At 33.3% G+C, this 12,017-nt stretch overlaps 3 long non-coding RNA genes across 3 annotated transcripts in view; 2 read left to right on the top strand and 1 right to left on the bottom strand.

Moving 5' to 3' along the window:
* The first annotated feature begins 2,808 nt into the window (after positions 1 to 2,808).
* On the top strand, positions 2,809 to 4,140 carry LOC139821444 (uncharacterized). The gene is made up of 5 exons (XR_011734256.1): positions 2,809 to 3,086; positions 3,170 to 3,253; positions 3,343 to 3,487; positions 3,577 to 3,735; positions 3,825 to 4,140. It is a non-coding gene; the product is annotated as an uncharacterized lncRNA (long non-coding RNA).
* Positions 4,141 to 4,254: 114 nt separating this feature from the next.
* Positions 4,255 to 5,518, bottom strand: LOC139821445 (uncharacterized). The gene is made up of 2 exons (XR_011734257.1): positions 5,051 to 5,518; positions 4,255 to 4,970 (listed from the first exon to the last, which is right to left on the bottom strand). It is a non-coding gene; the product is annotated as an uncharacterized lncRNA (long non-coding RNA).
* A 92-nt stretch (positions 5,519 to 5,610) lies between these two features.
* Positions 5,611 to 12,017, top strand: part of LOC139821446 (uncharacterized) — a 31,966-nt gene continuing 25,559 nt past the window's right edge. Inside the window, exon 1 of the long non-coding RNA XR_011734258.1 lies at positions 5,611 to 6,011. This is a non-coding gene — a long non-coding RNA (uncharacterized lncRNA). The remainder of the gene's footprint in view (positions 6,012 to 12,017) is intronic.

The following is a 12,017-nucleotide window of genomic DNA, read 5'->3' as shown; positions in this document are numbered from 1 at the left end:
CGGGGAATGCTATAAAGTGTATAATTTTTTGTTACCGATTTTTTTGGAAACCGGTTCAAAAATTTTTCCAATTTTTCGATTCAAAAATTTTATTAATTTTTTGAGGATGGGTTTAATTGCCACTGGAAACCAGTTCGTCTTCTTGTCTGTCTGTCTGTCTGACCGCGAACTACTCATTTGTTAGTGGACCGAATTTTTACCAAAAGTGTATGAAATAGGAGTAGAATTTTCCGGGGAGTGCCAGGATGTGTATAGTTTTTTGTTACCGATTTTCTGGAAACCGGTTCCTCACAGAGGTTGCTTTGTTTTCATAAATTTCGTATATGAACCTTTTATTGTGCGTATAAAGTTGGGTCTAATCAACCACATTTAAATGAATTATTTATGAAATAGGGGTAGATAAACCAAAGAAAAGATTGGTTTTGAGTTTTTGATGCTAATATGTTCAGATGTATAATTTTTCGTTACCGATCTTTTTGGAAACCGGTATCCGAAATTTTTCAAATTTCTCGGAAAATAACAAGTAGTTCGCGGTCAGACAGACAGACATACAGACGTCAGGTACTTATATATATGTATAGATAGGGGTAGAAAGAACTAAAGAATGTAATAGAATTAAAAAAATTGCTACTAGTAGTGGTTTACGATTTTTGTTAAAAAAAAAATATACGTAATTGCTCCAATTTCTGCAAACTTTGAAATAACAAGCTGAATTTTTTTATGGATAATTTTTTTAATGGATAATTTTTATGGATAATTTTTTGTTACCGATTTTTAGAAACCGGTTTGGAAATTATAAAAATTTTGAGAAATAATAAGTATTAATAGACTGATTTTTTTGAAACCAGTGCCAAAATTTTTAAAATTTTTGGAGGATAAGCCAAAATTTTTCTAATTTTTTGTTGATAATTTTGATGAAATTGGTACCAAAAGATTACTAATTTTATGGAGATGGCTACTATGGAATTGAAAATTAGGTTTTATGGGGTTCTATTGGTGCTCCTAATTAATGAATAAGTTTGGGGAGAGGGGAATAGATTTTGAGCCCGCGCGAAGCGCGGGCGAAAAATCTAAGTCTTCAGCCTAATCTACAATGTGCTTTTGGTTTCCTGTTTTCTGCTCTTAACCTCTTTGCGACTATTATCTCGTAATTCGCAATTCCGTCGCGTAACGTGTGATGTTTCTTGTCTCTTCTGAAGTTCGTCAATTTTTATCTTGGGCGACAGAGAACAAAAAACATTGCGTTACGCGACGGAATTGCGAAATATGAGATAGTCGCAAAGAGGTTAAGGGGGGATTCTACTGTAACAGGTAAAAAAAAATCGATTTTTTTATTTTGCATAAATAAATAGTATAAGGTTTCAAGAACATATTCCCAAAGCGTTATCGTCAAATTCGTAAAATTAACGAAACTACAGCCTCTTAGTGAGACGCTTTTTGGATCGATACAGCAGAAGTACGCTGTACTGACTTCGCAGCATCCTCGGCATCCTCAAGGATTCTATCGTTGTGGGAACAAAAAGATTTTTTATATCTGCCTAGACCCTCAACTATTTTGTTTGACCCTACATGTGTTTATATTTATGCCATGTGTTTGTATTTTTGTGTGTATGTGTATGTGTGTGTGTAAAGAAGTTCGAACAGCCAAGAGAATGACGAAAACTGCTGAACAGGAGTTCTACGAGGAAGTGGAAGGCATTTTATATGGGTCCGGAATAGCGGATTGAGCGTTATTTAACTGTAAGTATCGTGAAAATATCAAAAACTTTATTTCTTTATTCAACTGCGACTCCTTTAACCCGCCATATTGAATTCGCCATTTTAAAATTTAAAAATCTGATATCAGATTCGGATTCAGCGATCTCAAAAACCTTTATACTGAAATCTTCATGCATTTCTACGTGCCTTTTTTTTAAACGCGTTTTTCTCAAAACTACTTTTTCCAACTTGGTGTGCAGGATAACTCAAAAAGTAATCAATCAAATAACTTTTTCCACGTACGATTCGATTCCTTACAGTTTTTTCCAGGGGTTGAACACCTACCGTTACATTTTATTGTTTATTTGTAACATTTTTATCAACAATAGAAGATTGATTTTTTGATCGAAAAAATGTCACTTACTTACGATTGCTGTAACTCCTTCAATTTTTCATATTTTTATTTGCAAGTAGGTTCAATCCCCATGTAATTGATTAAGCTTTAAAGAAAATTTTGGTTTTTTGCTTTCAGATAACTCAGCTTGTTGCTACATTGCACACCGATAACCGTTGCGCTATAACCGACATTGTGCCACAAAGTTGTACGCTAACACGATAAAAATTAATAAAATTGAAAAAAAAAAATTTTTTTTTTTAAGAATGCCTCTTTATATCACGAAAAATTAATCCAATATAACTTATAGTCTTCTTAAAAAAATTTCAAAAAAATCATTATTTTTTGCTCAGCTACAATAGAATCCCCCAAGAGACAGAAAACAGGAAGCAAGGAACACATTGTAGATAAGGCTGAGTTTCCACTGAGCGCGTCACGCGTCGCGTCATCACAAGTTAACCAATCAACACATCCCATTTTATTACATTACTTGTGACGGGATCAAAATGTGATGTTTTGATTGGTTAACTTGGATGACGCGACGCGTGACGCGCTCAGTGGAAACAGCCTAAAGGTGGAAGCACATAAAATTGCAGAAGCCATGAGCAGAATGCAGAAGCCATATGCGCATGCGCTATGGTATCTGAAGAGCTCTAACAGATACCATAGCGCATGCGCATATGGCTTCTGCTTTCTACTTATGGTAACTCTGAGTATTCTCGTCCGCCATTTTTCTTCCAATCATCTGTGAAAACATAACCTTTTCGTAAACGTCAATACGCTTTTCGGTCTCGCGATTAATGTAAAAATTTAGCTGAAATATCGATTCTGTAAAATTGAAAATAAGTATTAATTGATTCTTAATTGATTAGACGTGTGTTCTTAAACGCGCGACAGTATAATTTGTTTTATAAGTGTCGTATTTATCGTAAATCGACACATCGTGACTCTGTTTCATTGTACGTATTTGGAGCAGTAATTTCAAGGGCAGAAGGTATATTATTTAAATAATACTCATCGCGAAAAATTGTTTTCATGTTGCAGTTTTGTCACATTTTGACATATTTGTGTTTTTAGACTAAGTATTTGGCTGTTTGTAAAATGTCAACTGAGGACAATGAAAAAAATCCAAGTACGTTGCATCCTGGGCCAAATGTTGAGGTAATTGCCGCATAAATTCCTAATTTTTTCTTTCGTTTACTAATTTAATGCTTCATTTATCATATTTAATATACTTCCACTCATTTCAGGACCCTAAGCTTCAAGAGTATTACACAGATAAAAAAATTGAAAGTTTGTTGGTCGAAAATCTCTACCTGAAGAGTCTGCTAAAAACAATCAATTAAGGACAATCAAAAAAATCCAAGTACGTCGCATCCTGGGCCAAATGTTGAGGTAATTGCCGCCTAAATTTCTAATTTTTTCTTTTGTTTACTAATTTAATGCTCCATTTATCATATTTAATATACTTCCACTCATTTCAGGACCCTAAGCTTCAAGAGTATTACACAGATGAAGAAATTGAAAGTTTGTTGATCGAAAATCTCTACCTGAAGAGTCAGCTGAAACGGTTACATCCTAAAATGTCAACTGACGACAATCAAAAAAATCCAAGTACGTCGCATTCTGGACCAAATGTTGAGGTAATTGCCGCATAAATTCCTAATTTTTTCTTTCGTTTACTAATGTAATGCTCCATTTATCTTATTTAATATACTTCCACTCATTTCAGGACCCTAAGCTTCAAGAGTATTACACAGATGAAAAAATTGAAAGCTTGTTGGTCGAAAATCTCTACCTGAAGAGTAAACTGAAACGGTTACATCTTATTTTGAAAATGTTCTCTCATAATCCGAAAGTTGCTGAATATTTACAACAGCACAATGTCAAATAATTTATTCGCCTTTTTTGATTACTTTGTATCAAATAAAACTAGTGTACAAATAAAAAATTATACTTTGTATCAAATAAAATGATTTTGAACTGTATGAAATAAATTTCATTTTCCAAAAGATTGTTACTCCATAAATAACACTGAAACTGCATAATAATAATAATAATAATAATAATAATAATGTACATTGACTAATAAAAACTCATGCTCACAATATCTCCAGAGGAATTAATTTTTAAAAACGATACTTTATTTCATAAAATACATATTTATAGACCATATATAATATTTATTACAAAGTAACAAGCAGTTTCAAAGGATTTACTTATATGTTTAAGCACTTTTTGGTTAAGCTTTTTTCAAGCTTGCAGACCCAAAAACGTTCTTCCGTTGTTTGCTGTTCTCAGAAAAATTTTTGGTACAAAACGAACGAACAGTGAAAAAATGCTTAATAATTTTTTTCTTTAAATCACAGCACGTGGGAAAAATTATTTCTACATTTTTATGAATGCATTCGATGAGCCTGGAGTTTCCATTTCTCAAAATGAAATCCTTGTAGATTTTATAGTAATGGTCAGAATGTAAAACTAAGTTGAACGTTTCAAAACAAGGCTCTTTCAAGCCACCCAAATTCAATGCTGTCGTGTATTAGTTTCGCCTTTTTTATAAAATCATTCTGTGGTAAATTTTTCTTCAACGAAAATGCAACACATTCTTCGCAAATATGCTTTACAACTGCATTCGTCGTACTTCCAGCCAAATAGAATGCATTCTTTGCATCGTATTCGCTGACATATTATACAATAAAATTAAAAATCAGTCATAATCAGTCTAATCATCGTATTCGTATGGAGACTTCCTTGGAGGTGAATCAATCCTGCGAGGTAAATTAGGAACATGAAATAAAGTAGGAACCGCATTTGGCTTCAACTTCCTAACACCGTCGACACGTCTACTTTCGAACTATGAATCCTCAAAGTGTACCTGTAATAAGAAAAACAATTAATTTTCAATTTAATGACGCACAAATAATGCTCCGCTTTTACAGCATTGTATGTACATACTTCACAGACACAAGCTGACTTGGTTGGTATCCACTGTTCACGGCCAAGATTTTGAAGCCACTTTTTTCGTCGCTCCACATTTGTTGGGATTGAAAAAAAGTCGAAACCCTTTTTCATGTCTATTAGTGCAGTTACTTAATTGCAACGCAGCCAGACATTTTGGAAGCAGAAAATACGAGACCGAAATGTGTATTGACATTTACGAAAAGGTTATGTTTTCACATATGGTTGGAAGAAAAATGGCGGACGAGAATACCTCTACTTATGGCTCCTGCAATTTTATGTGCTTCCACCTTAAGGCTTTCCACTCTCGCTGCAGGATCTCCAAAAGCGATTTTACGGAAGTTGGACATTTTTGGTGTCAATAGGAACAAAATTTTTCTATTATAGATGGAAAATAAATTTCGCGTAATGCTTTTTTAAAATGATAGTTTATGAATCGAGCTATCAAAATCTACTAAGCAAAACCTGATCGTCTAGACAATGTAACGGAATTGAGAGAGATGAGAGGGGAGAGTGTGAGATGAGCGAGAAGAGGGAGAATAATGAGATATGGAGGGGAGAGTCATCGGAGACGATCGAGAATTCGAAGATCGAAGATCAGAAGTAAGAGAGGGTTCCCGGAAAGTAGATCGACCCGGCCTCCAGAGGTTCTCTATCCGTTTCAATGCTGCCGTATTACTGCAGGATCCAGAGGATCCGTTTCCTGGTTTCCAAGAGTCCGAGTTATACTCGTGGACTCGCAGCCGGCTTCTGCGGAGAGACAAAGACAAGGCACCGACCAGCAATAGGTCTCGGCGATCTCGGGGCCTCGTAGCTCAGGAGGAGCCTTGGTTCTGCTGTGGCCAACAATCGAGAGGATTCAGCCTACGTGGCATGATGGCCTGACCGACTAGAGACGATCCCGGACCTTTGATTGCTGAGATGAAATGCTGGCGACGGACGATGTGCGAAGGAAAACGTGAGCACTAACTAACTCTCTCTCCTCTCCCTCTCTCTCTCTTTCTCTGTCTCTCTCTCTCTCTCTCTTTTTCTCCCTCCCCCCTTCTCTTGAATTGATATAATTTATGCGAAGCGCGTTATTGATGATAGAGATATAATAAATAAAGTCCGTGTAATTATAAATTATAGAATTCTTGTAGTTATTTCGCTTTGTCTGTCTCGGTCTCTGTCCAGTACATGTTCTGACCTCTAGAAGTTTTACAATAGTTTATAAATATAATCTTCTTTGTTCAAAATGACCGTTCGGGGTAAGTTGTCTCAAATGAGTTGGGATTTAAAGTTTATGGGAACTATTATTCTTTTATTTTCTTAGCTTTACGGTTATAAAACTATATGTACGTTCAAAAAACAGCTAGCGCGCAACTCTCAGCCGTTTTCGAGATAGAAATTTGTGAAAACCTTGCGACGCAAGTCTACCGGTTTAGTACAGTCACTTTAGGATTTGACCTCGGAAAAAATGTCAGCAAGGTGAATTTTGGCACAGACCTTCGTTTTTGCATAAGATTGAAGGGGGAAAAAAGTTTACCATTATACAGTGGCCGCTAAGAAAAATAATTAAACAAATAGGGCTTAAATTCCGTTTTCTTACAAATATCTCGTTAAATATCGATTTTACAAAGAAAATACAAGAGTAGAAAATTAAAGAGTGGACAATTTTGCACAAAAAATGTTCTATAAGTTTTTTTTGTACGAGCAATACTTTTCACGTAATAAATTATGCAAGATGTACGCGGCGCGGTGAATGTACGGAGCGCGCCGACAGACGTCAAGTGAATTTAAAGCGTCGCACGCGCGCACAAAAAATATCATAACTTTTGAACGAATCATCGTACAGATATGAGCAAAGAATCGTTGAAAAGCTGAAACCTTCAGCTTTTTAATGCAATTTGTTTCGTTATTCTACGACAATTTTTGAAAATTCTACGATGGATTAAACAAATTGTTACATGCAGTTTTTGCCTTTTTTTATAAAATCAGTCACAAGTAGGTTCCAAATTGTAAAAAAAAAAAACGCCTGCAGGATATTACAGTATATACTTCATACTTTGATCCTACCAGAGGAAAAAAATTACAAAAATTTTTTTCTTTAAAATCAAGCTATTGACATTTTCAGTAATCTTCAAATTTCTTTATAAAATGTTAAAATTAAAATCGTCATAACTTTGCGAAAAATTGCGCTAGAAACGTCTTTGAAAAAGCGATTGGAAGCTTGGAATGTCTACTTTTAGGTCTCATATCGCTATATTTCGTCATTTTTCGATTTTTTTATTTATTTACGTAAATGTGTAAATTATCGCGAAAAACCTTGAACTGATTCTGATCATCATTGACATAATGTATCAGAAGTATGAATAAACGAATATATACTTACTTATAGTAGGTTTGTGTAAAGATTACAAGTAGAGGGAAGGGGAGAGAGCGCTTGGGGCCAAGGGTAATATTTAATCATAATAAAAAAAAATTGTACTATATATAATATACTTTAATATAATATGGAGACGGAGAAGAACTGAGGTCAAAAGAGAATTAAAATTAGAGTAGTTACAAAATTACATTGTCAGTCAAATAAAAGTCAAAATTAAAATGACTATAAAATTACATTGACAGTCAAATATAAACACAAAATAATATATAGTAAATAAGTAAAATTAGTTTATCTGTCAACGTAAAATAAAAATATAATATAATATGTAAAACATGATAAAAAAATTGAAATATAAAATACAAATTGAAGCTAATTGAGTTTTATATTTTATTGTTGATTAAAAGTATAAATTTATATATCTTCCAGTTTTTGCAGTTCTTCATCTTGCTCTTCTATCTCTGGAACCATTATGTTTGTACAATTTTGTATTTGGCAATGTCCGCAAACAGAAGTGCAGAATAATCCTGATTTTCTGCAAGTACATCCTTTTTCGCAACCCATTTTGCAATTACAGAAAATTATATTTAATAAAGTTTCCGGTGCAGGTGGCTTACGCATTTTTAACGGCTCGAGCGTTTCTTTCATTTTCCAGCCCCAGTTTTTAGCTGGAAGATTTATATCAAAAAGCCATTTTTGAACTTGTAAATATACTCTATACAAGTGCTGTCGTGCTGCATCTGATGTAGGTGGCATACAAGCTAAATTAACAGCCTTATTTTTACACAAACCTACTATAAGTAAGTATATATTCGTTTATTCATACTTCTGATACATTATGTCAATGATGATCAGAATCAGTTCAAGGTTTTTCGCGATAATTTACACATTTACGTAAATAAATAAAAAAATCAAAAAATGACAAAATATAGCGATATGAGACCTAAAAGTAGACATTCCAAGCTTCCAATCGCTTTTTCAAAGACGTTTCTAGCGCAATTTTTCGCAAAGTTATGACGATTTTAATTTTAACATTTTATAAAGAAATTTGAAGATTACTGAAAATGTCAATAGCTTGATTTTAAAGAAAAAAATTTTTGTAATTTTTTTCCTCTGGTAGGATCAAAGTATGAAGTATATACTGTAATATCCTGCAGGCGTTTTTTTTTTTTACAATTTGGAACCTACTTGTGACTGATTTTATAAAAAAAGGCAAAAACTGCATGTAACAATTTGTTTAATCCATCGTAGAATTTTCAAAAATTGTCGTAGAATAACGAAACAAATTGCATTAAGAAGCTGAAGGTTTCAGCTTTTCAACGATTCTTTGCTCATTTCTGTACGATGATTCGTTCAAAAGTTATGATATTTTTTGTGCGCGCGTGCGACGCTTTAAATTCACTTGACGTCTGTCGGCGCGCTCCGTACATTCACCGCGCCGCGTACATCTTGCATAATTTATTACGTGAAAAGTATTGCTCGTACAAAAAAAACTTATAGAACATTTTTTGTGCAAAATTGTCCACTCTTTAATTTTCTACTCTTGTATTTTTTTTGTAAAATTGATATTTAACGAGATATTTGTAAGAAAACGGAATTTAAGCCCTATTTGTTTAATTATTTTTCTTAGCGGCCACTGTATAATGGTAAACTTTTTTCCCCCTTCAATCTTATGCAAAAACAAAGGTCTGTGCCAAAATTCACCTTGCTGACATTTTTTCCGAGGTTTCGCTTGATTTTTGTCTAAAGTGACTGTACTAGTTCGCTAGCGCAGAGCTTCGACAAAGCGGCGTAGTCGCGCAGCTAAGGCGCGCGTCTGCTACGCCGCCGCCGCGCCGGCCCGGGTTCGATTCCCGTTGATCTTTTGCAAATCTTTTTTTTTCACTTTATTTTTTTTTCCTTATTAGCATTAATAATAAAAATGTTAAATTGAAGCAAAATAAATAAATTTAATAATTTTTACAAGAAATAACCAAAATAAAGGGAAATGCTTACCTTACATTTACAAAATGTTTTCAATACACAGTAATTAATAATAATTATTTCTCGCTGGTTCAAATGTTATAAATAAATTTGAGAACAATGATTAATTGTAAGTTGGAGCACTTTTGAAACGAGATGAGAATTTTTTGTCAGTCTTATTTCGAATAAAGAGCGTATCTTTCTTTCTTGAACGCTCTTTACCTGGTGTGGTAAGTCCCTTTCCAAACTATATCCCTTTGTGACGTAAGCTACAACCGTTACTTCTGACGAAATCCTTCGACGAGCGTCATAAGCAGAGTGAACGTTGCGTCAGTTAGTGCTAACTGTTCCTACGAATTGTAAGAGTCTAACAACCAAGATAATGGAGGACTCAGGACCTTCAACAAGTAAGGAATTAGACGTTGAATTAATCTATGGGAGAGAGATCATTTTTGCGTTTGTAAGGAAATTTCTTTTATAAAATGTGCCTGGTGTATGATATATCTTTGTTTTAAATGTTTTTACGATAATTATCATGCAGGACATTGTGAACGATATTCGCAGGGCATTGAAAGTGACAATGAATAAGAATCATTAAAAGCCTTCTAGAGAAAAACAATATATTTCTGTATAATATCAGTATATTATATATATATACATATATATATATTTTTGTTTATTGATTGAGTAGTATAAAAAATAGTTCATTATGTTTTATTATTTCAAAAGTGCTCCAACTTACAATTAATCATTGTCCTCAAATTTATTTATAACATTTGAACCAGCGAGAAATAATTATTATTAATTACTGTGTATTAAAAACATTTTGTAAAGGTAAGGTAAGCATTTCCCTTTATTTTTCTTCAATTTAACATTTTTATTATTAATGCTAATAAGGAAAAAAATGAAGTAAAAAAAAAAGATTTGCAAAAGATCAACGGTAATCGAACCCGGGCCGGCGTGCGCGGCGGTGGCGTAGCAGTCACCTGCCTTAGCTGCGCGGCTACGCTGCTTCGTCGAAGCTTTGCGCTAGCGAACCGGTAGACTTGCGTCGCAAGATTTCTACGAATTTCTATCTCAAAAACGGCTGAGAGTTGCGCGCTAGCGCTTTACTATAGGGGTATTCAAATAAGTTAAAATTTAACGGTTTGACAGATTATGTCGGGTTAAAGTCGAGTAAAAAGTTAATTAATTAACTTTGGGCGCGCTACTCTTTAAGGTTATGCAAAATACATAAGTGGCTCATTAACTTATCACATTAATCTTTGGGTTAAAAGTGTAAAAACTTTTTACCCGACTTTAACCCGACATAACCTGTCAAACCGTTAAACTCTAACTTATTTGAATACTCCTTATGTTTTACTGTTAGTGAAGAGTTATTATAGGAATAAGTTTCATTCAGATCCGTTTCCCGGTCCTTGCGCCCTCCCCTTGTTAGTGATATTTATCTAAACATTCTAATATCATACTATTATATAAAACCCGACTGTTTGTCTGTCTGTCTCTGTCCGTCCGTCCGCGAACTACTCATTCGTTAGTGGACAGAATTTTTACCAAAAGTATATGAAACAGGGGTAGAATTTTCCGGGGAGTGTATATTTTTAATTATGTGTATAGTTTTACGTTACTGATTTTCTGGAAACCGGTTTTTCTAATTTTTTCAAATTTTCGGGAAATAATTGACCGAATCTCAAAGAATTGTATATATAAAATTATATATGTTTTTATATAAAAAAATACATAATAAATATAAATAAATATAAATTAAAAAAATTAACAAATGATATCGTTCATAGGTCGATCAATTTTAAGGTATTCCTTTCATGACACCAAGGTCTTAAGAATTAACTGATTTTTTGGTACGAGAAAGTTAAAATGCATATCTTTATGCCAGAAAAAAATTAAACCACATTACCGAACATATAAAGAAGAATTATGACTTTGAAAATTCGATATTTTATATGTGACGTTATCAAAAAAGTTTATTTTCCACATTTCAATGTAATAATTTGTTTATCAAATATTTTAAGATATTAAATATTAACTGCGTTATATTCGCTAAACTCTATATTTTCGATAGTGCCGATAAAAATACAGAGTCACCGAATATTTAAACAAAATATTTATGTTAAAAGTTGACTTAAAATGTGGTTTATAGATGAATATTTTTAATGTCAACTTTCAAGGAATTATTTGGCAACGTTGCAAGCTGTGCGCTCATGTCACATTTCAGTTCATCACGTACGGTTTATTATCAACTTTTATTTTCACAAATTGTCCCTTATTTTTGCCCACATTACTCCTCACTTTATGTTTCTTCATTATTATTATAAAATCTCTCTTTGATAAAAAAAAAATGTCACAATATTCTTTGATTAATGAAATTGACACTTACATTGACACTTGACACTTTTGTTATCAACTTCACATTTTACAATCGGCGCCCTGAAAAGCGCAGCGTTGCTATATTGTTCTGACAGTAAAATTTACCAAAAAATGAAAAATTTCTAAATACACATAATATTTTCACTTTTTTCTTATAATTAAACATAATAATCAATTATAACTTGATTTTATATATAGTAAGTTTAATGCAATATACAAGAGTTTGCTTAGCGCCTACAAAATACGCTCTTCCGT

The sequence above is a fragment of the Temnothorax longispinosus genome, chromosome 11 (genome assembly GCF_030848805.1).
Source record: "Temnothorax longispinosus isolate EJ_2023e chromosome 11, Tlon_JGU_v1, whole genome shotgun sequence".
Classification (NCBI taxonomy): domain Eukaryota; kingdom Metazoa; phylum Arthropoda; class Insecta; order Hymenoptera; family Formicidae; genus Temnothorax; species Temnothorax longispinosus.
The sequence above is the reverse complement of the archived record's forward strand: the minus strand, read 5'-3'. Positions and strand labels throughout refer to the sequence as shown.